Below are 21,280 nucleotides of genomic sequence, written 5' to 3'. Positions count from 1 at the left end.
TAGCCTTCCCTAGCCTTACTAGAAGATATCAGATCAACCACCATTACCAACTGATTTCTAACTGCTTGTTGGAAGGGGGGAGAAAGTAGCACTGAGCCTGATTGTGCCCCTCCCTCTTCACTCAAGCCTGTCAGTGGGGGAGGAGTGAGTCCAGCAGGTTTCTGAACACTGGCATAACTACACCTTCTCACAAATATCACTGTTAAAACCAACATAACACCAGAGGCAAATCACTTAACCTTTTTTGCTTCAGTTCCTCATCTTCAAAATGAGTTGAAAGAAATGGCAAAACAATCCAGTATCTTTGCCATAAAAAAACCCCAAATGGGATGATGGAGAGTTGGACAAGACTTAAAATGATTGAACAATGAATAGACTTTTGTTTTTTTCCATTTTCATTATTCAACAAAAATGTGTTTTGTCCTCTCCTCTCAGATGTTCTCTCAATGTCTCATCCCATTGAAGTGACTCTGAGTTTTTGAAGGCAATGACCCAGAATATAAATGTTTATATGCTCTAACAAATTAATAAGGTTTCACTTATAGACCTGGCAATGGAGTGTATGTCTTTCATCTGAGGACTAGATTAGCTAAATTCAAAAAAGCTCATCAATAGATTGGATGCAAAATAATGCATCCCCTGCCACCTTCAAGTAATTCATGATATGAGTCCTGATAAGTTATAGGGGTTGTTGGACTGATGTTGGCAGGGAAAGAACCTGTGAGTGACACCATGAATGTTTGGAATACAAATCATGAATATCTCTGTTCTCCTAAATTCACAAGGCTTTAATTTTTCATTGATCAGATCAGGTACAGATGGGACTATATATCTGTGAATCTATGAAGCTGTAATTGTGAGCATTGAGCCATAGATGGAGTTCCAAATGATTTCAGGCAATGGACAAATATTTACTGTGATAAATTCAGTTCTTTGTGTTGAGCAGTCAATAATTAATCAAATGTATCTTGTATTTATATATAAATATATGTTCATATATTTATCTTCTATATATACCTATTTTTGTATATGTTGTTTCCTCTACTAGTATGTAAACTCTTTGATGTCAGGCGTTATTTTTAATTTTTCTTTGCTTCCTTCAGAAGTGTACAAAAATGCAGGTGACTAAACATGTTTGTTGACTTTATTTCCAATGAATTAAAAAAAGAACGTGGGTATATCTACATACCATATTTATCTCTCCATTTATCTCAGAATGCTCAGTGACTGTCCTATGATGAATCAATTTAGTTTCTGTCTTAGAGTTAACAAGAAACTCCCTTTTATTTCAATCTTTTATGTTGAAAACTTTTAAATTACTATGGATTACTTCTCTGACTTGGTAATTGCAATATATTTCAAGGATTGTGATTTTATCCACATAGATCTTCCTTCCACTAATGTACATCTTAGTATTTTCACTATTTATTGGGTGATCTTTGTGAGTTACTATGGCTAAAATACATACAAAACAAATTAAACAAAAATAATAAGAAAAACTTCAAGCCACTTTGATGATCAATTTCTTTGGCCTAGGTAGGCTGATTCTCAGGGTCCTCTGTCTTAGTTTGAATTATTGGAGTGCAAATTAATGGCCAATAGTTGGTGAATTAGAAAAAAGTAAGTAATGAATTCTTTCTTTTCAAGATACTTACTGTCTATTGGCTGTGCAGGATTCTCAATATGCCAGTTGTGTGGAAATGATTTGTCTGATCTGTTTTCCTTCATCATTAGTAGAAAAGTAAAGATTTTCTGGCTAATGGAGTATTCTTGTAAGCTGAATCCTGGAAATCAAAGCTTTGTTTTGCATATTCAAATGTTTATCAATACTTCTATAATTCTTGATTCCTGCATTATAAACTGACACTTTTCCTATGAAGTGCTGTAGACATAGAGAATATCTAAAATCCAATGTTGACATCCTAGAAAATGTGTTCTTCCTTTTCTAGCATTAATTGTAACAAAGTCCTGATTACTAAAGCAAAGTGAGCCTAGGAACTGTTTATGAGATCCCTAATGCAGTTAGGATTCAGTGTGGAGAGACAGGGGAATTTGGGATAGGAAACTTTAATATCAATATATATTGTGACTCCTTGAAAAAGGGAGCTGTACTGAAGGCTTGTATAGAGCATGATCTTTGCTAACACATTTAAATTTAGTAGGTTCCCGACAATGAGAGGAGTGTTAAATCAGATCACAATTTTGTTCATTAAGAGATCACTAAATGCTTTTTATCTAGAAAAAGGAATTTCTACATGCAGAGACAAAGATTCTGAGTTTTCTTTCTTTAGAAAGCCATGAGAACAGGATAGGTGCCACCAAAGGACTTTTTGCTAGAACATATACTAGAAGACTATAATATTTTTGCACTATTTGGACCAGAGAGATGTAAAGGAGGGAAATAATAGCAATAACTTATAATAGTAGGCAATAGATATATTTAGGCAATAGCTATATTTGCAGTAGCAATAACCTTTGAGAGCTCTGACTAGATAAAAGGATCAAACTAGAAAGGATAGTTCTGTTTTTTAGTCTAACCTCATTTTACAGATGAAGAAAATGAGACTCGGAGATGATAAGTACAAGAGACTTTGACTCCAAATCAAATGCTTTTTTCTCTCTTCTATACTGACTAGGCGTTTATTATAATGAAAGTCTCCTGGTCTCAGTGTACTGATAAATGTTTAAAAAACATCCCGAGGTAGGGAATAGGGAGTGGTGGGATGCATGCACACTATACTTTTAAAAATAATATACTTTTAGGTTTCAACTGCATTATTAACATGTTCTTAAGTCTAGGCAGTCAACAAATGATAACTTGAGCCTTAATTTTGTAGACTTCATGGATTTCTGGGGCATAAATGCTCACACTAACAATTTCACTATTTCCTTTTACAGTTGACGGCTCTAGCACACCTCAGTCTTCACACAAACTAGATGTTTATTATAATGAAAAGACACTTGGATTGCTATCTGGATAGAGTTCAATTCTGAGTTACACACATACACATGAATGTACACACATAAAATACATACACACAATATATTTTCCATTTATATGTATACATAAATATAATTTTCAATAGTCACACATGCAATGATTTAGGTGTGAATGCCTGGGAAAGATGACATTTATGGGTTTCTGCCATTATTAAAATTCCATGATTCCTTGCAGAATAATTTGGAACTATTCTCAAAGCTCTATAAAATTATGCATGCCCCTTGGTCCAACCATACCGCTACTAAGTCTATACTTCTAAGATATCAAGGAAAAAAAGTTCATATATATGCAAAAATATTTACAGAAGCTTTTGTTGTGGTAGCAAATACTTAGAAATTAAAGGAATGTCCATTAATTTGGGAGTAGCTTAATTGTGGTATAAGATTGTGATGAAATATTATTTTGCTATATGAAATTATGAAATGGTTTCACAAAATCTTGGAGGATTTGTAAGAATTGATGCAAAATATAGTGTGCAGAACCAGGAGAACATTGTAATAATAAATTGTGAAAGAAAACTATCTTGATCAATACATTAATCCATGATGATTCTAAAAATCTAATGATGAAAAATGCTATCCACCTTCAGAAAGAATATTGATATACTCTGAGTGCAGAAGGTGGCATATTTTCTTACTAATTTTTTGGCAACACAGTTAATATGAAAATATGTTTTGCATGATTTCATATGTATAATGGGCTTCATATTCTTGTCTTTTTAATGGGTGGGACAAGAGTTAAAAAGTAAGAGTGACTTGGGAACTCAAAATTTAAATAAAAAGAACATTAAAAAAGATTCCATGTCTCCATATATGAATTAAGAAAAGAAAGAACAGAAAGTCATATACTCAACTTTAATTGGTATCACTTCGTTACTTGCTATATCTGTTAAGTAGATAAATTTCAATCATGATTTTTTTTAAAGATGAACTAGCAAAGAATAATGAAGATACCTGGCATTACTATTGTAATTTGAAGACTCATGTTAGGCATCATTAAACTGATTTGAAGGCATAGTTTCCAGTGGCAATTTTATAACTAATTTTATGAGAACAAAAGCATTTTCAAACCATTACTCATGGGTTTTAAGATGCTACAAGTGTTGCAGAAAGATATTTTTTCCCTAGAAGAAGGAATAAGGATTAACTCAGAACTTGTTTTTAAATGCTTTTCATTAAACTGTAAGTGAATTTCATTGGGTTAAATTGGTTAATTTTCCAATTTGAACGTGTTTTAGACTGGTGCCAAGACTAATTCAATTGCTTCTTTTCTAGATTCATATGTTTCATAAAAAGTTCATTTTATGTTTGCTTAGGGCTTTTCTGCCTACTGGGAATTATGGCAATGTGAGATGGGGGTGCCAAGATTTATTAAAAGCAAAATAAAATAATAATTCATGAATTTAACAACGGAAACAAATATATCTGGAGAGCACAATAATGGCTCTTAAGAGACAACATAGTTCTACATGTTTATGCTAATCAGCCAATTTGCTGTTGCTTTCCTTAATGGTGAAAGGTGGCTTTGATGTAGAATTCTGCTCTATGTGTGATAGATGGAACATTAAGATCTTAACTTATATCCACCCTTTTATTGGAATTTCAACTGTTCTGTCGGCACAAATGTTGTCACCTCATAGGAAGCAAGAAATGGATCATGCTATTTATTTGCTGTAGGGTAACTTTCAGGGGACAATTCTAAGGAATGTTTGATTCTGTGTCTTTCCTAATTATCTCATTGCTCACAATGAAGGCTGACTATATTGTCATCATACTAGTCACATAATAGGAAAGGCGTAGCATTTTAATAACTGCCCCTTTGAGTGAATTACAGTCTTTTGATGTAGCCATTTGACAGTATTGTGATTAGCTGGCCAGTGGCTCTTATGTCTGCTTGGTATTCTAATAGGACTGTTTCATATAGGGCTGTAGGCACCTTGGAAGTTGTACAAGGAGGTAAATGACTTGATGAACTTCTGTATAATATTTATAGTCATGATTTGCTGAACTTGCTTCTCTGTATGCTTCTCTGTTTGTGTGGGTATATATGTGTCTTGGTTGGTTTTGAGGCGATGGAGAAATAAGGCACCTATAAAGGAATTCCATTTGTCTCCTCTGGGTTTGGAGCTTAGTTCACTGCACTCTGGTTTAAAAAAGGAATTTTTCTTCTCTGATGAAAATAATCATGCCAGATACTGGTTTGAGTTATCTATAACAGTCATTGATAACTGGTGTCTTAAGGAAAGTCTGTTCAATGTCTTAAATGCCTTAATATCATAGAGTGATTTAAGAAATGGAGAGAGGAATTAAAGTAGCACCACAAATTCTCATTAATTTTTCCTTAAGATAAATTTCCATAGGAGGGTTAAGAAAAATATCACTTACATATTATAATTCAAGTTTGATATTAAAAATAGTCTGGCATGATTGAATAACAACAATAATAGGAGGAAATCATATTTCTAACATAGTTCTTAAAATATCAATCGTAATAAAATAAGATGAAAAAGTTAAATAAGTACTAGCAATTTAAAATTATAACTTTTGTTTTCCAGGAAGATGGTGGCTTAGACAGAGTGAATCTTAAAACCTCCACACCCTTACATACCAAGATAGAAAACAATACGCTCCCGAGAAGAAAGAGGACCAAATCTAATAATGGGACAGAACAGGAGGAACCCTATTGCAGCACAACTAAAGAGGTACTCCAAGAAAAATGCTTCAATTCTTGAACTGCCAGGTCTGAGGGTGTAGAAGGGAAATCCCAGGACAGCTCCCTCACGTGCTGTGCAGGAGTCTCCAGCAGCCAGGAAATCTTAGGGTGGGTGGGCCCACCACTAGCACTGGACTCAGGGAGTTAAACACAGGCACTGGAGAGGTGACTGGAGAAGAAAACCAGAGAAAGACAGCAAAAATGCCCGGAAGATGGTGGCTTAAAGAAAGCCAAACCCCAGACCACAGACAACTTGGCTTCCTCATATGGAGATAGAGAACACAGGGCTTCAAGAAGAAAGAAAACCAGATCAAACATAGAGGACAGCACAGGAAGACCCCACTGCTGGTCTGCTCAGTTCAGAGAAAATATTCCTTCTTGTCCCCCCCAAGTTTTATTCAGGTTTTTTTGTTTGTTTGTTTTTCCCTCCCCTCAAGGTTTTAGCCTCAGGGCAGATTAAGCAGTAAGATTAATCCAATCAATACAGGATTAATCCCAACAATTGGACAGACAAGGAGTCTTCAGAGGGCAGAGAAAGTAACTACAAAACTCCATTGCCATCTGGGAGCAGAGCTTTCATCAAAGATCATTAAATACATCTGCTCAAACTAGCAGAACAAGGAAGGAAAAAATATGAGTAAGCAACAGAAAAAGAGAAAAGAAAGGACAATTGACAGCTTCTTTCAAGGAAGTGAAAAGAGAGCAAATGAAATAGAAATAGAAGAAGAGGAGGTAGTTCCAGTGAACTGGACACAGGCTTTGGAAGATCTCAAAATTCAATTAACTCAAGAACTTCAGGAACTCAAAAAGCAATCAAGAGAGGCTAAAGAGGCTGAAGACAATTTGAAAAAGGAAATACATGAACTAAAACAAGAAAATAAAGTCTTAAAAGCCAGAATTGGCCGGCTTGAAAATGAAGCAAAGAAGGCAAAAGATGATCTACAAAGAATATCAGGCCAGAAGGAGAAGGATGACCAAAAAGCCAGGAATGAAAATCAGTCTTTAAACAACAGAACTCAACATCTAGAAGCAAATGACTTCACAAGGCAGCAAGAATATATTAAACAAAATTTAAAAAATGAAAAATTTGAGGAGAATATGAAACACCTCATTGATTCAACCAAAGATCTGGAGAACATAGCTAAAAGAGACAACCTAAGAATTATTGATTTACTAGAACATCATTATAAAAGAAAAAGTTTAGATAGCATCTTACAAGAAATTATCAGAGAAAATTTCCCAGAAGTTCTCGAGCAAGAGGGAAAGTGGAAATTGAAAGAATCCACAGTTCACCTTCTACATTTAATCCACAACTGACAACTTCCAGGAATATTATAGTCGAATTCAGAAACTACCAGACCAAGGAAAAAATATTACAAGCTGCTAAAAAGAAGTCATTCAGATATCAGGGAACCACAGTTAGGATAACACAGGATCTGGCTGCCTCTACATTGAAGGACCTGAAGGCACGGAACACAATATTACGGGAAGTAAGAGAACTGGGTCTATAACCAAGAATCAACTATCCAGCAAAATTAACTATATTATTGCAGGGGAAAGTATGGTCATTCAATAAAATTGAGGATTTCCAAACATTCATCAAGAAAAAACTGGACTTAAACAGGGAGTTTGCTGCCCAAACCCAGAACGCAAGAGAATCAACATAAGGTAATTAGGAGAATGGGGGGAGGAGAAAAAATTCTTTTCTTTAAGGGACACAACAAGGTCAATCAATTTGTATCCCAAGGAAAAAAGACAATATTGGCAAATATTAAAAACTGTTATTACCAACAGGGTAACTAGAAGAAGTTTACATAGAGGGAACAGGGAAAAACTATATAGGATGAAATGTCAAGCAATATATATATATGTATAAATATATACAAAACTAGGGGTGAAAGGAGGTAATAATAAGAAAAACAGGAAAACAAACAAAAAGGAATAAATTTATAATCCATAAATAAGCATGTGGGACCAACAGGGAAAAAAAACCCAATACATTCTGTAAGGGTAAAGAGGTTAGAGAAAGGAAATATTGAATACTTAAGTGCATTGAAATCCACTTAAAGAGGGAAGAATAATCAGATCCATTGGGGCAGAGAATTGATTCACACCCTATAGAGAAGCAGAAGGGTAACAAATGGGCTGATGGGGAGGGAAGCAATACTATGGAGGGAGAGAACTGGGGGGGGGAGTGCTTTGTGTCTTTAAAGAACAATAAGAGGGTAATAAGAAGGGGGGGAGAAAGGGAAGTACAATAAGGGAGGGAATTATAGGAACAGATAAAAAACAAAACACTGGTATAGAAGGAAACAGTGAAAGAAGAAAGGACAGGAGTAGAAGAGAGAATCAAAATGTCTGGGAATATACAGTTGATAATTATACTCTGAATAATATGAATGGGATAAACTCACCCATAAAATAGAAGCAAATAGCAGAGTGGATTAGAAACCAAAATCCTATCATATGTTGTCTAAAAGAAACACACATGAGACAGACAGACATACATAGAGTAAAAATCAGAGGATAGAACAAAATCTTTTGGGCTTCAAATGAGAAAAAGAAGGCAGAGGTTGCTATCTCTGACAGAGATCTCTGACAGAGCCAAAGTAAAAATAGATAAGTTTAAAAGAGATAGGGAAGGTAGCTACATCCTAATAAAAGGCAGTATAAACAAGGAAGAAATATCAGTACTCAATATGTATGCACCAAATGGTATAGCTTCCAAATTTCTAAAGGAGAAGCTAGTGGAGCTCAAGGATAAAATAGATAGCAAAACCATATGAGTGGGGGACCTCAATCTTCCCCTATCAGATCTAGATAAATCAAACCAAAAAAGAAATAAGAAAGAAATAAGAGAGGTGAATGAAATCCTAGAAAAACTAGAGTTAATAGATATATGGAGAAAAATAAATAGGGACAAAAAGAGGAATACACCTTCTTTTCAGCAGCACATGGAACATTCACAAAGATAGACCATGTAATAGGGCATAGAAACATAGCAAACAAATGCAAAAAAGCAGAAATAATAAATGTAACCTCAGATCATAATGTAATAAAAATAGTTATTAGTAAGAATATATGGAGAGGCAAACCAATAGATAATTGGAAATTAAATAATATGATTCTCCAAAATAATTTAGCGAAAGAACAAATCATAGAAACAATTAATAATTTCATTGAAGACAATGATAATGATGAGATAGCTTACTCAAACCTATGAGATGCAACTAAAACAGTTCAAAGGGGAAAATTTATATCACTGAGTGCATATATTAACAAATTAGGGAGGGAAGAGGTTAATGAATTGGGCATACAATTTAAAAAAGTAGAAAATGAACAAATTAAAAATCCTCAGATGAAAACTAAATTAGAAATACTAAAAATCAAAGGAGAAATTAATAAAAATGAAAGTAAAAGAAGTATTGAATTAATAAATAAGACTAGAAGCTGGTATTTTGAAAAAAACCCAGATAAAATAGACAAAGTACTGGTCAATCTAATAAAAAAAGAAAAGAAGAAAACCAAATTGATAGTATCAAAGATGAAAAGGGAGACCTCACCTCTAATGAAGAGGAAATAAAGGTAATTATTAAAAACTATTTTGCCCAATTATATGGCAATAAATATATCAATCTAGGTGATACGGATGAATATTTACGAAAATATAAATTGCCTAGATTAACAGCAGAAGAAATAGAATACTTTAATAATCCAATATCAGAAAAAGAAATTGAACAAGTCATTAAAGAACTCCCTAAGAAAAATCACCAGGGTCTGATGGATTCACAAGTGAATTCTATCAAACATTCAAAAAATTAATCATAATACTATACAAATTATTTGATATAATAAGCAAAGAAGGAGTCTTACCAAATTCCTTTTATGACACAAATATGGTACTGATTCCAAATCCAGGTATATCAAAAACAGAGAAAGATAATTATAGACCAATCTCTTTAATGAACATAGATCCAAAATCTTAAATAGAATACTAGCAAAAAGACTCCAGAAAGTGATCAAGAGGGTTATCCATCATGATCAGGTGGGATTTCTACCAGGAATGCAAGGATGGTTCAACATTAGGAAAACCATGTACATAACTGACCATATCAACAAGAAAACCAATAAAAATCACATGATTATCTCAATAGATGCTGGAAAAGCCTTTGACAAAATACAACACCCATTCCTACTGAAAACATTAGAAAGTATAGGAATAGAAGGTCCTTTCCTAAAAATAATAAACAGTATATATCTTAAACCACCAACAAGTATCATACACAATGGGGATAAATTAGAAGCCTTTCCAATAATGTCAGGTGTGAAACAAGGATGCCTATTATCACCTCTATTATTTAACATTGTACTAGAAACACTAGCAGTAGCAATTAGAGAAGAAAAAGAAACTGAAGGTAACAAAATAGGCAATGAGGAGAATAAGTTATCACTCTTTGCAGATGATATGATAGTCTACTAAAAAATCCTAGAGAATTAACTAAGAAGCTTGTAGAAATAATCAACAACTTTAGCAAACTTGAAGGATACAAAAAATGCACATAAATCATCTGCATTTCTATATATTTCCAACACATCACAGCAGAAGAGGTAAAAAGAGAAACACCATTTAAAATCAACCTAGATAATATAGAATACTTAGGAATCTATCTACCAAAACAAACACAGGAATTATACAAACATAACTACAAAACACTTTCCAAACAAGTAAAACTAAATCTAAACAATTGGGAAAACATTGATTGCTCATGGGTAGGAGTAGATAACATAATAAAAATGACCATTCTACCCAAATTAATTTACCTGTTTAGCACCATACCTACCAAACTATCAAAAAACTTTTTTACTGAGTTAGAAAAAACTATAATAAATTTTATTTGGAAGAAGAAAAGATCAGGAATATCAAGGGAAATAATGAAAAAAAAAACATGAAGGAAGGCACCTAGCAGTACCAGATATTAAGCTATACTATAAATCAGCGGTCATCAAAACAATATGGTACTGGCTAAGAGACAGAAGGGAGGGTCAGTGGAATAGACTTGGGGTAAGTGACATCAGCAAAACAGTGTATGATAAACCCGAAGAGCCCAGTTTTTGGAACAAAAATCCACTATTTGACAAAAACTGCTGGGAAAACTGGAAAACAACATGGGAGAGATTAGGTTTAGATCAACATCTCACACCCTACACAAAGATAAATTCAGAATGGGTGAAAGACTTGAATATAAAGAAGGAAACTATAAGTAAATTAAGTGAATACAGAATAGTATACTTATCAGATCTTTGGGAAAGGAAAGATTTTAAAACCAAGTAAGAGTTAGAAAAAATTACAAAATGTAAAATAAATAATTTTGATTTTATTAAATTAAAAAGTTTTTGTGCAAACAAAAACAATGCAACCAAAATCAGAAGGGAAACAACAAACTGGGTAAAAAACCTTTATAACAAAAAAAATTCTGACAGAGGTCTAATTACTCAAATATACAAGGAAATAAATCAATTGTATAAAAAATCAAGCCATTCCCCAATTGATAAATGGGCAACGGACAAAAATAAGCAATTTTCAGATAAAGAAATCAAAAATATCAATAAGCACATGAGAAAGTGTTCTAAATCTCTAATAATTAAAGAAATGCAAATCAAAACAACTCTGAGGTATCACCTCACACCTAGCAGATTGGCTAAAATGATAGCAGGGGAGAGTAATGAATGTTGGAGGGGATGTGGCAAAACTGGAACATTAATGCATTGCTGGTGGATTTGTGAACTGATCTAACCATTCTGGCTGGCAATTTGGAACTATGCCCAAAGTGCAATAAAAGAATGCCTGCCCTTTGTTCTAGCCATACCATTGGTGGGTTTGTACCCCAAAGAGATCATAGATAAACAGACTTGTACAAAAATATTTATAACTGTGCTTTTTGTGGTGGAAAAAAAACTGGAAAGCAAGGGTATGCCCTTCAATTGGGGAATGGCTGAACAAATTGTGGTTTATGTTGGTGATGGAATACTATTGTGCTCAAAGGAATAATAAGCTGGAGAAATTCCATGTGAACTAGAAAGACCTCCAGGAATTGATGCAGAGTGAAAAGAGCAGAGCCAGAAGAACATAGTACACAGAGAATGATAAACTGTGGTAAAATTGAACATAAAGGACGTCTGTACTAGCAGCAATGCAATGACCCAAGACAATTCTGAGGGATTTATGGAAAAGAATGCTACCCACATTCAGAGGAAGAACTACAGGAAAGGAAACACAGAAGATAAACAACTGCTTAAACACTTGGGTTGATGAGGACATGATTGGAGATGTAGACTCGAAATGACCACACCAGTGCAACTATCAATAATATGAAAATATGTCTTGATTGATGACACATGTTTAAATCAGTGGAAATGCAAGTTAGCTATGGGTGGAGGGATTTGAGGGGTCAAGGGTAAAGTAAAAACATGAATCATGTAACCATGGGACATTTTTCTAGAAATAAAAATATTAAATTAAAAAAATAAAATTATAATTTTTGCTTTGAAATTAGCACAACCTATTTTTTAGAAAACAACAGAGCATCAGCAGAGAAATTAAATATCAATACTTTTAATAATGTAGTAAGATGCAAAAGAAACATAATAAAGATGAATGAAAATATAATTTATGAAGTGATTAATTTGAAATAATGTTAACTCCTAGAAATAAAAATACAAAAGCAAAGACAGTTTCTTCTCTTAGGCTGCTTATATTCTAATTGTCTAGGGAACAAACAAATGGAAGTAGAGTCAGTAGTAAAGCTTGCTTGTTGTGGTTCTTCTGAAGTAGTGATATTGGAGAAGTAGTCACCAATCAACACAATGGGGTCCCAGGGTGGCAATGAAGTTTGTAAGGAAAGAATGACTAAGGAATGGGGAGTAAAATGCACCAAATAAGATATAACGATGTCTTAAAGAAAAACATTAAAGGAATTATGGGGTAAAAAACTATAATGGTGGGGGCCCTCAACTTTTCTCTCTCAGAATCAGATATATTTAAACATAAGATAAAACAGAAAGAAGATGGATGATGAAGAAAATGAAATTTAAGTATCAAAAATAAAAAGGGTGAATGCACCACAAAGAGAATGCACCACCAAGAGAAAATGAAATCAAGGCAATTATTGGTAGTTAATGGCCCAATTATATTCCAGAAAAAAAACAACAGATATAAGTGAAAGTTATAAAAATTTACAAAAAAATAATGTGCCCATATTAAAAAAAATTCAAATGGAATACTTAAATATCTTACATTGAACAAGCCAGAAATGAGCTCCCTATTAAAAAAATCATCAGGCTCAGCTGAATTCATAAGTGAATTCTACCAAACATGTAAGGAATAATGTATCCCAATATTGCATTAAATATTTTAAAAAGGTAAAGAAATGCTATAAAATTTCTTTTATGATGCAAATCTGGTTTGATATTTGATTTGAGGAGGACAAATAAAGGAAGAAAACTATAGGCGAATTTCATTAACAAATATCATTTTATAAATGTTAAATAAAATAGTAGGAAAGAAATTATAGCAATATATCACAATCACAAAGACCATATATTATGACAAAATAGGACTTATGCCAGGATTGAAATGCTTTTTTTATATTAGAAAAACTATAAGCATAATTTATCATATCAATAAAAAATCAATAATTATGTTTATATCAGTAGATAAAGAAAAAACTATTCATAGAATGTAATAACCATTTCTATTTTAATTGCTAGGAAGCATAGGTATCAATGTAACAATCCTTAAAATGATAAGCATCATCTATTTAATATAAAATTAAAGAGTGAAACCAGAATGATCGTAATCACCACTATTTTTTTAATAATGTATAACAATTGCTAACTATTGACAAGATAATGAAATTGGAGGAATAACAAAAGTCATTTTGGAATCAAAACTATCACTTTTTCTCGATGATAAGATGACATAGAGGACCTCAGAGAATCAACTAAAAACAACTAGATCAAACAGTTAATAACTTTAACAAAGCTGCAGTATATAAAATAAGCCCACATAAATCATTGACATGATGAAATACTGCCAACAAAATCAAGGAAAAAAAGGTAGAAGGAAAAATTCTATTTAAAATAACTGTAGAGGGGGCAGCTGGGTGGCTCAGTGGATTGAGAGTCAGGCCTAGAGATGGGAGGTCCTAGGTTCAAATCCAGCCTCAGACACTTCCCAGCTGTGTGACCCTGGGCAAGTCACTTGACCCCCATTACCCACCCTTACCACTCTTCCACCTAAGAGCCAATACACAGAAGTTAAGGGTTTTAAAAAAATAACTAAAAATAAATAAAATAAAATGACTGTAAACAGTCTAAAGTACTTGAGATTCTACCTGCCAAGATAAACTCAGGTACCATATGAACAAAATTATTTCATGATACTTGCTTTAAATGAAGAAAGAACTAAACACTTGTAAAAATATCTATTTCATGGGTAAGCTAACTCAGAATACAAATGACAATTTTACCTAAGTCAATTACTGATTCAATTCTATGCAAATCAGATTACAAAATAATTATATAACTAGAACAATAGTAAAATTTATCTGGAAGAACAAAAGGTCAAGACTTTGAAGTGAAGTAATGAAAAAAATGTGAAAGAAGGTATCCTAGCAGTGCTTGATTTCTAACTATGTTCCAAATGATAATCCTGAAAACAATCTGGTAATAGCTAAGAAATTAAGTGATGAATCAGTATAATAGATTGGATATACAATACACTATAGTACATTATCATAGTAATCTAGTTTTTGATAAACAAAGATCTAAACTATAACAACTCACCATTTAATTTAAAAAATGCTTGGATTACTGTAATTAGTTTGGAAGAAACTCAGCATAGACAAAATTTCAGACCATACACTAAGATAAGATTTAACTGGAGAAATTATTTAGAGCTAAAGAGAGACAGCATAAATAAATTAGAAGAGCAATTAAAATATATTTGTCAGATCTATGGATAAGGGAAGTGTTTATGACTAATAAGAGGTAGGGAGAATGGCACGAAATGAAATTGATAATTTCAATTGCATGAAATTAAAGTTTTGGCACAACAAAGTTGATATAGAGAAAATTAGAAAGAAACCAGGAATCTGGAAAAATTAGTTACAGTAAGGTTTTCAGAAAAAGACATTATTTCTCACATTATGTGGAATTGAGTCAAATTTAATCAAATATGAGCAATCCCTCAATTGACAAATGGTTACAGATTATGAATAGGTTGTTTTCAGAAGAAGAAATCAAAGTTTTTAATTCCCTTTAAAATGCTCTCAATCATTATGATTAAGCAAATTATACATTAAAACCACTCTAAGATACCACCTCATATCTATTAGTTGGCTAAACATGACAAAAATAAAATGATAAATGCTAGTAGAAGCAGAAAAGTTGGGACACTAATATACTGTTGGTGGAGTTGTTAATAGTCCAACACCTAAAGGGCTATAAAACTGTTCCTACCCTTTGACCCAGCAATACTACTACTAGGTCTGTTTCCTAGAGATATCACAGAAAAGAAAAATGGACCTGTAGTACAAACATACTTGTTGTGGTAAAGGATTAGGACCTGAGATAATGATCATCATCTAGGGCAGTGATGGGCAAACTATAGCCTTTGGGCCAGATGCGGAAGGGGGGCCCCTGAAATGTTCTATTGGCCTGCGGGACATTATTCCTAATCTGATGAATACAATAAGTAGGATACAATGCAATGAAACTTTAAAAGAGTTGCCTTAGAAACAGAATGACAGATGAGCATTTCCTTTTATTTGGCCCCCTTTTTAAAAAGTTTGCCCATCACTGGTCTAGGGAATGACTGAACCAGTAGCAGTAAATTATTGTGATAGGATACTATCATGCCATATAAAATGAAAAGGAGGAAGGCTTAAGAAAAATTTTTAAAAAATTAGGAAGATTTATAGGAACTGATGCAAAGTGAAAGGAGCAGAACCAGAAAAAAAACATTGTTAACAGTAAGAGCAATATTATAATAATGATGACTTGTGAAAGACTAGTTACTCTGATCAATATAATGATCCAAAATAACTATTAACTTGGGGATTCCTTTATTAGACATAAGCTCCAAATAGGAGAATGAAAGAATCCATATATATACATAGAAGTAGCATAGTTTTTTTTGTGGTATCAAAGAATTGGAAGTATTAATTGTGAAATGCTTAAACAAATTGTGATACCTGAATGAAATATTATTGCATAATAAGAAATTATGAATGTGAAAAATGAAGAGAAATATAGGAAGGTGTATGAATTGATGTCAAGTAACATAAGCTAAATGAGTTAAATAATACACTTGAAGACTCCAAAGAAACAGGATATAAAAATAAAATGAAACTGGATGCTATATAATTTTAATAACTGAATTTGCTTCTGGAGAAAGAAAATCCTTTCTTTTATTGGAGAAGTGACTTATGACTGTGACATGTGGCCAATGTTTGGGTTGAATTCATTGTACTTATTTTTCATTTTTAATTCTTTATTACAAATGAAGGATTGCTACAACTGGTCATGGGTGGGATAAGTATATATATTCAGAAAAGAATACAGAAAAGAAAACAAAACTCAAAAAAAATGCTCTTAAAAGTGCTCTTAAAAAAAAGCTAATATAGATGGAAAATTAACTGATTTCAGGACTTAATAAAAGAAAATGATAGTTGGGAAATTATGCAGCAACAACAACCAACTCCAAAATCATATGCAAAATCCCCACACCTCTAATCTCTACCTTTGCAAAGAAGGGAAGTATCCATCCCATATCTCTTCCTTTGGAGTCAAATTTAATAATGGTTTCACAGTATTCAGATACTGTTGTTGTTTACCATGTACATTGTTGTCATTATGGTGACAATTTCTTTCCTGGTTCTGTTTACTATTCTTTGCATTAATTCACATGACTTCCAATGATTCTCTATATTTTTCAAATCTGTCTCTTTCTTTTAGTGTAATATATATCCTAATGTACTATATTTTGTTTAGTCTTTCTTCAATTCATGGACCTCCTCTTTATTTCTAATTCTTTGCTACTAATTTCTTATGTATCTTGTGATGATGTGAACATTTCATACATACAAATCAATTATTAAACATGTATTAAGCATCAATGTATCATTTACTTATATGTTTATATATATATATATATACACACACACATAATGTGTGCTTCCGTCAATGCTTTGCTTTCCCTTTTTTGTTTAGTTTTACTTTTTTTTTACTGGTATACTTCTAGCAGAGATAACAATGAATCAAATGGTATGCACAGTTTAGTGAAGTTTTGACCATGCTTCCAAATTACTTTCTAGAAGGTTAGAATAATTTTCCTTTAACAGTGAAATAATGTTTTCTCCTTGTAGAACCTTTAGAAATGATATTTTTTCTTTTTCTTTTTTTCTTTTTTGGTCTTCTTGGTCTGATAATTACAAAATGAAATGCTACAATTGCTAGAACATATTTTATCTTTTTTTAGTGATTTGAAACACTTTTTTCCACTTGGTTGTTGGTAGCTATATTTCATCTTTTGAAAACAATCTTTTAATCTCCTTTGATTTGTTATACATTAGGTATGTATCTTCTTCTCATATATTTATACCTATTCCACTTTTCTTTGATATCCAACCTTCACCAAGAAGAAAAAGAAATTGTACAGAGGTTTTTTCACCCATTAGCATTTTCAAAGTTCCATTAACAAAAATACTCTTCCACTCATCCTTGGAATCATCCACCTGGGGATCAAGTAGAGAAATCAAAATGGAATTTGAGTCAATGAGAAAAAGAAAGACATAAAGACACTCCATCACTGTCCAGATGATAATAACTTGCTTGAGATAAGGGATATAAAAACATGATCAAGAGCACTTATAACTAGAAAAAGAAGTAGGGTGAAAACAAGGCCTATTAGATAGCCCAAGTGCTACACTCATCTAAATACTAAAATAAGCAAAGGAAGTATTTTGTCAAATTGATTAGATCTAATATGCAAAATATTTTGAGAGATATTATCAAGAATTGCACAGAATAACAGAACAAAAATAGTTTGCTAGAGTGGGGAAGTTTATACACTGATAAGATCACAGATCCATTCAAGTGTCCAAGTCTCTGCTGAGTCCATATAGCTATTTGAGCTCAATGTTCCAGTGCAGAAAGGCGCTGATTGTCATTGTGTTAAGCCAACCCCTGCTTATATGTGTAACTGGAATTTTGTTAACAGTAGCACAGGCAGGAATGCTCATTTTTTATCTCTAGAAGGAGCTCCTTTGAAAAATTCTCGATTGGTTTGGACTCTTTGGGAAGCTTTGAACCAAACCTATTCTTGTGGGATAAAAATTACTACTTTTTTTCTTTCTTAAGTAAGTTTAAAAAGGAAATCTCCATAATTTTCTAGCATGACAGTGGGCAGGATGGTATACCTTAGTCTCGTCCTGTAATGAGAGGCATGAGGGTGTTAGTTCTACCACCCTTGAAGCAGAAAATAATTCGATTTAATTAGTTTTTTTAAGAAGTATTTTCCTTTTTTCTTTTATTTGTGGTATTCTTGCCACTTTCATCCTTGAATACCTTTAAGACGAGCTTGCATATACTTTTTATAGTAGAATTGCTCTCTATTCCTCTCTGCTTTAGGAGATAACTGTTAATAATCATCTTTTGTCCTTCATATCACTTTATACATTAGTTTACATTCTAACCCAGTGTTGCCCCTGGCAACCATCTCTCTCTATTTGGTATGTAAATCAAATATTTGCTGAATAAGACACTCTGAGCTCTTTTAGTATCCATATTATAGAAAATAAATTAAATAACTTAAGGAACCCCCACTCTTGTGTGACTAACCTGTTTCTGTAGTGATGGTAACAAAGCAGGAGGAGAGGGAACAGGGAATACTAAGAAATACAAATTATTTTTGCTATAGGATTTAAAATGGCAAAAAGTTAATTTTCTGAATGGTTTTATATTTTGAAGATACAGACATCATTGGTATAGACATGAAGAAGACCCAAAAAACATCCAGTTTAAATTAATCTTAGGATGAGTTCTTAGGAATTTTGGAAAAATTCCTAGTAAAAAGAAGTCGAATTTTATGGTGATCACATAGACATTTTTTTCTTCTACCTATTTTCTTTGGCAAACCGTCAGTTCTTTTTCTTGATTTTAAAAAAAGGCCTACTAGTAACAAAGATCTTTATGAAAACATTATCAGAGAACATACATTAATGCAATTCTATAAGTGAAATTATTGTGAAAATGAAGGCAGCATCAACATATAATGATACATATCACGTTGAAATTTTATTTGAATGGGAAATATAATAAAATCCTTGTTGAGAAACAGCAAGATTCCTCAGAGTCAACCAAAATCCTTAGGGAATAATTGAGTTGAAAGGATATCATAGTCTCTCTCTGCAATACTATCTCAAAATCACCTGCTATTTTTTTGTATCCTTTACCTTCCATCTTAGAATCAATATTGTGTATTGATTCCAAGGTAGAAGAGTGAGAAGGACTAGGCAATGGTGGTTAAGTGACTTGCCCAGTGTCGCACAGCTAGGAAATGTCTGAGGTCAGATTTGAACCCAGGACCTCCCATCTCTAGGCCTGGAACTCAATCCACTGAGCCACCCAGCTGCTCCAATCCTGCTTTTTAATAGTTAAGTGGAAAGAGTAGATGAAAAGAAAAAGATCTGTATGATGAATAAGTATCTTACAAAGCTAGTTGTTTTAAACAACTCTTTAGGCATAGGAAATTGTCATTTATAAGATTCATTCAAAGCTTTTCTTGAACCAGGCCACAAGATTCACAATCAATCCATGGCATCAGAACATTTCTGTATCAGGAATGAAGCTGACCAGCTGCTTTTTCTGCAACTCAAGCCTCTTAAGCAACCACAGTGGCAACAACCCTGCTCCCGACTTCATTATGAATGTCAACTGATATTTTCTGTGGTTTTGGGGGGGGGTCTTCTTGAGTTTCTGGGTTTTTCAGATATTTTCTTTTCTTCTTCTCTGCCTAAGATCTTATTCATTAGTTTCTATGCTGATCTATTTAAACCCCTAATTGTGTTGTTTTCTTACATTCTTAAGTTTTCTTTTAATGATGTTGTTTCTCTACCAGTTTCCTAATATGGAAACTGCAGACCTGTGGACTTCAATGGGGAAAAAAGTCATCTCTTTATTACCACTAACTTCTAACTTCAGTTATGTAGGCAACAAACATTCTTGTTCCAGAGGCTTTCTAGACTGCCAAAATGCTCTATGATCTGGAAAACTTTAGGAAACACTAATTTACTCTGGGCTTTATCTGAATTTTTCTGATGAATCTCAGTTCTTATCACTACTCTTTCTCTTCAAAGCTTCTTTCCGCCTATATTATTGCTCCTGAAATGCTTGCAGCTTGCTTCTATTAATTATTACTGATATAACTGTCTTCCAGCAGTCAGGCTGTCTGGTTCTTCTTCTCTGCTGTCAGTTTCTCCCCTCTTCCAGTCTGCTCCCTGCCATGCTTAACACTTTGACCAACAACAAGACTATAAATATGTGATCATTGCATTTTATAGACATAGAGATACACTCAATCCTGTATGATTAAGTGAACTCTAAATAATATCTAGTTATTGTTCTATAGCCAACTGACTTATGTACCAGTTTAATGGAAGAGAGGAAAAAGCACATAGATCCTAGAGGAGAGGTTGAATGTTTAAATCCTACCTCCATCACTTAATCCCTATACAATGTAGATAAAGTCACAAATCTATCTTGGCCTCGGTTTTATTGCTGAAAAATTATGAATTAGACAAATTTACCCTTGAAGTCCCTTCTAACTCTAAGGGTATTATTAACGATGATTCACCATGATGCCTCCTGTAAGTACCTGAGTTTTGAGATAATTTTACCCCCCAAACCACAACAAACAATGCACACAAGAGAGTTTGTAGTTATTAAATAGCTTAGGCATAACTCTAGAAGAAACCAAATAGAAATACTTAGTTCATAAATATACACACACATAGCTGTACACACACATTTTTCCCCTACCTCACAAATTCATTGGTCTTAGACAATGCCAGCAAGAAAATTACTTTTTCATTTATGTGCAAAAAATGCTTTTATAAACCTGCATGTGCATCATCAGTATTTATGATATGAGAGCCTTTGCAATTTTATACTTTATAGGTATAATAATATCCCATTACATAAAAAGTTCATGTAGCTTCAGAAAACCTTTCAATAAAATGACATACTGCTGCCTAAAACTATCATTTATATTTTTAACCAAATTTCATTTTATTGTATTATGGAACTCAAAGAAATCTAAGGGACATCTAAGAAGGCTAGGTGACTTCCACTAGTTCTTAGAGCTTTCCAGGCAAAGACAGAGTCAGAACTAGAACCTAAATCTTTAGATCTTCTGCTCAGTACTCCTTTTAATACCCTCTTGGAGAATGCAAATTAACTATGCTTTAATATATATATATATATATATATATATATAGTTTTTCCGTA

The sequence above is a fragment of the Gracilinanus agilis genome, chromosome 1 (genome assembly GCF_016433145.1).
Source record: "Gracilinanus agilis isolate LMUSP501 chromosome 1, AgileGrace, whole genome shotgun sequence".
Classification (NCBI taxonomy): Eukaryota; Metazoa; Chordata; class Mammalia; order Didelphimorphia; family Didelphidae; genus Gracilinanus; species Gracilinanus agilis.
This window is presented reverse-complemented; position numbering follows the sequence as displayed.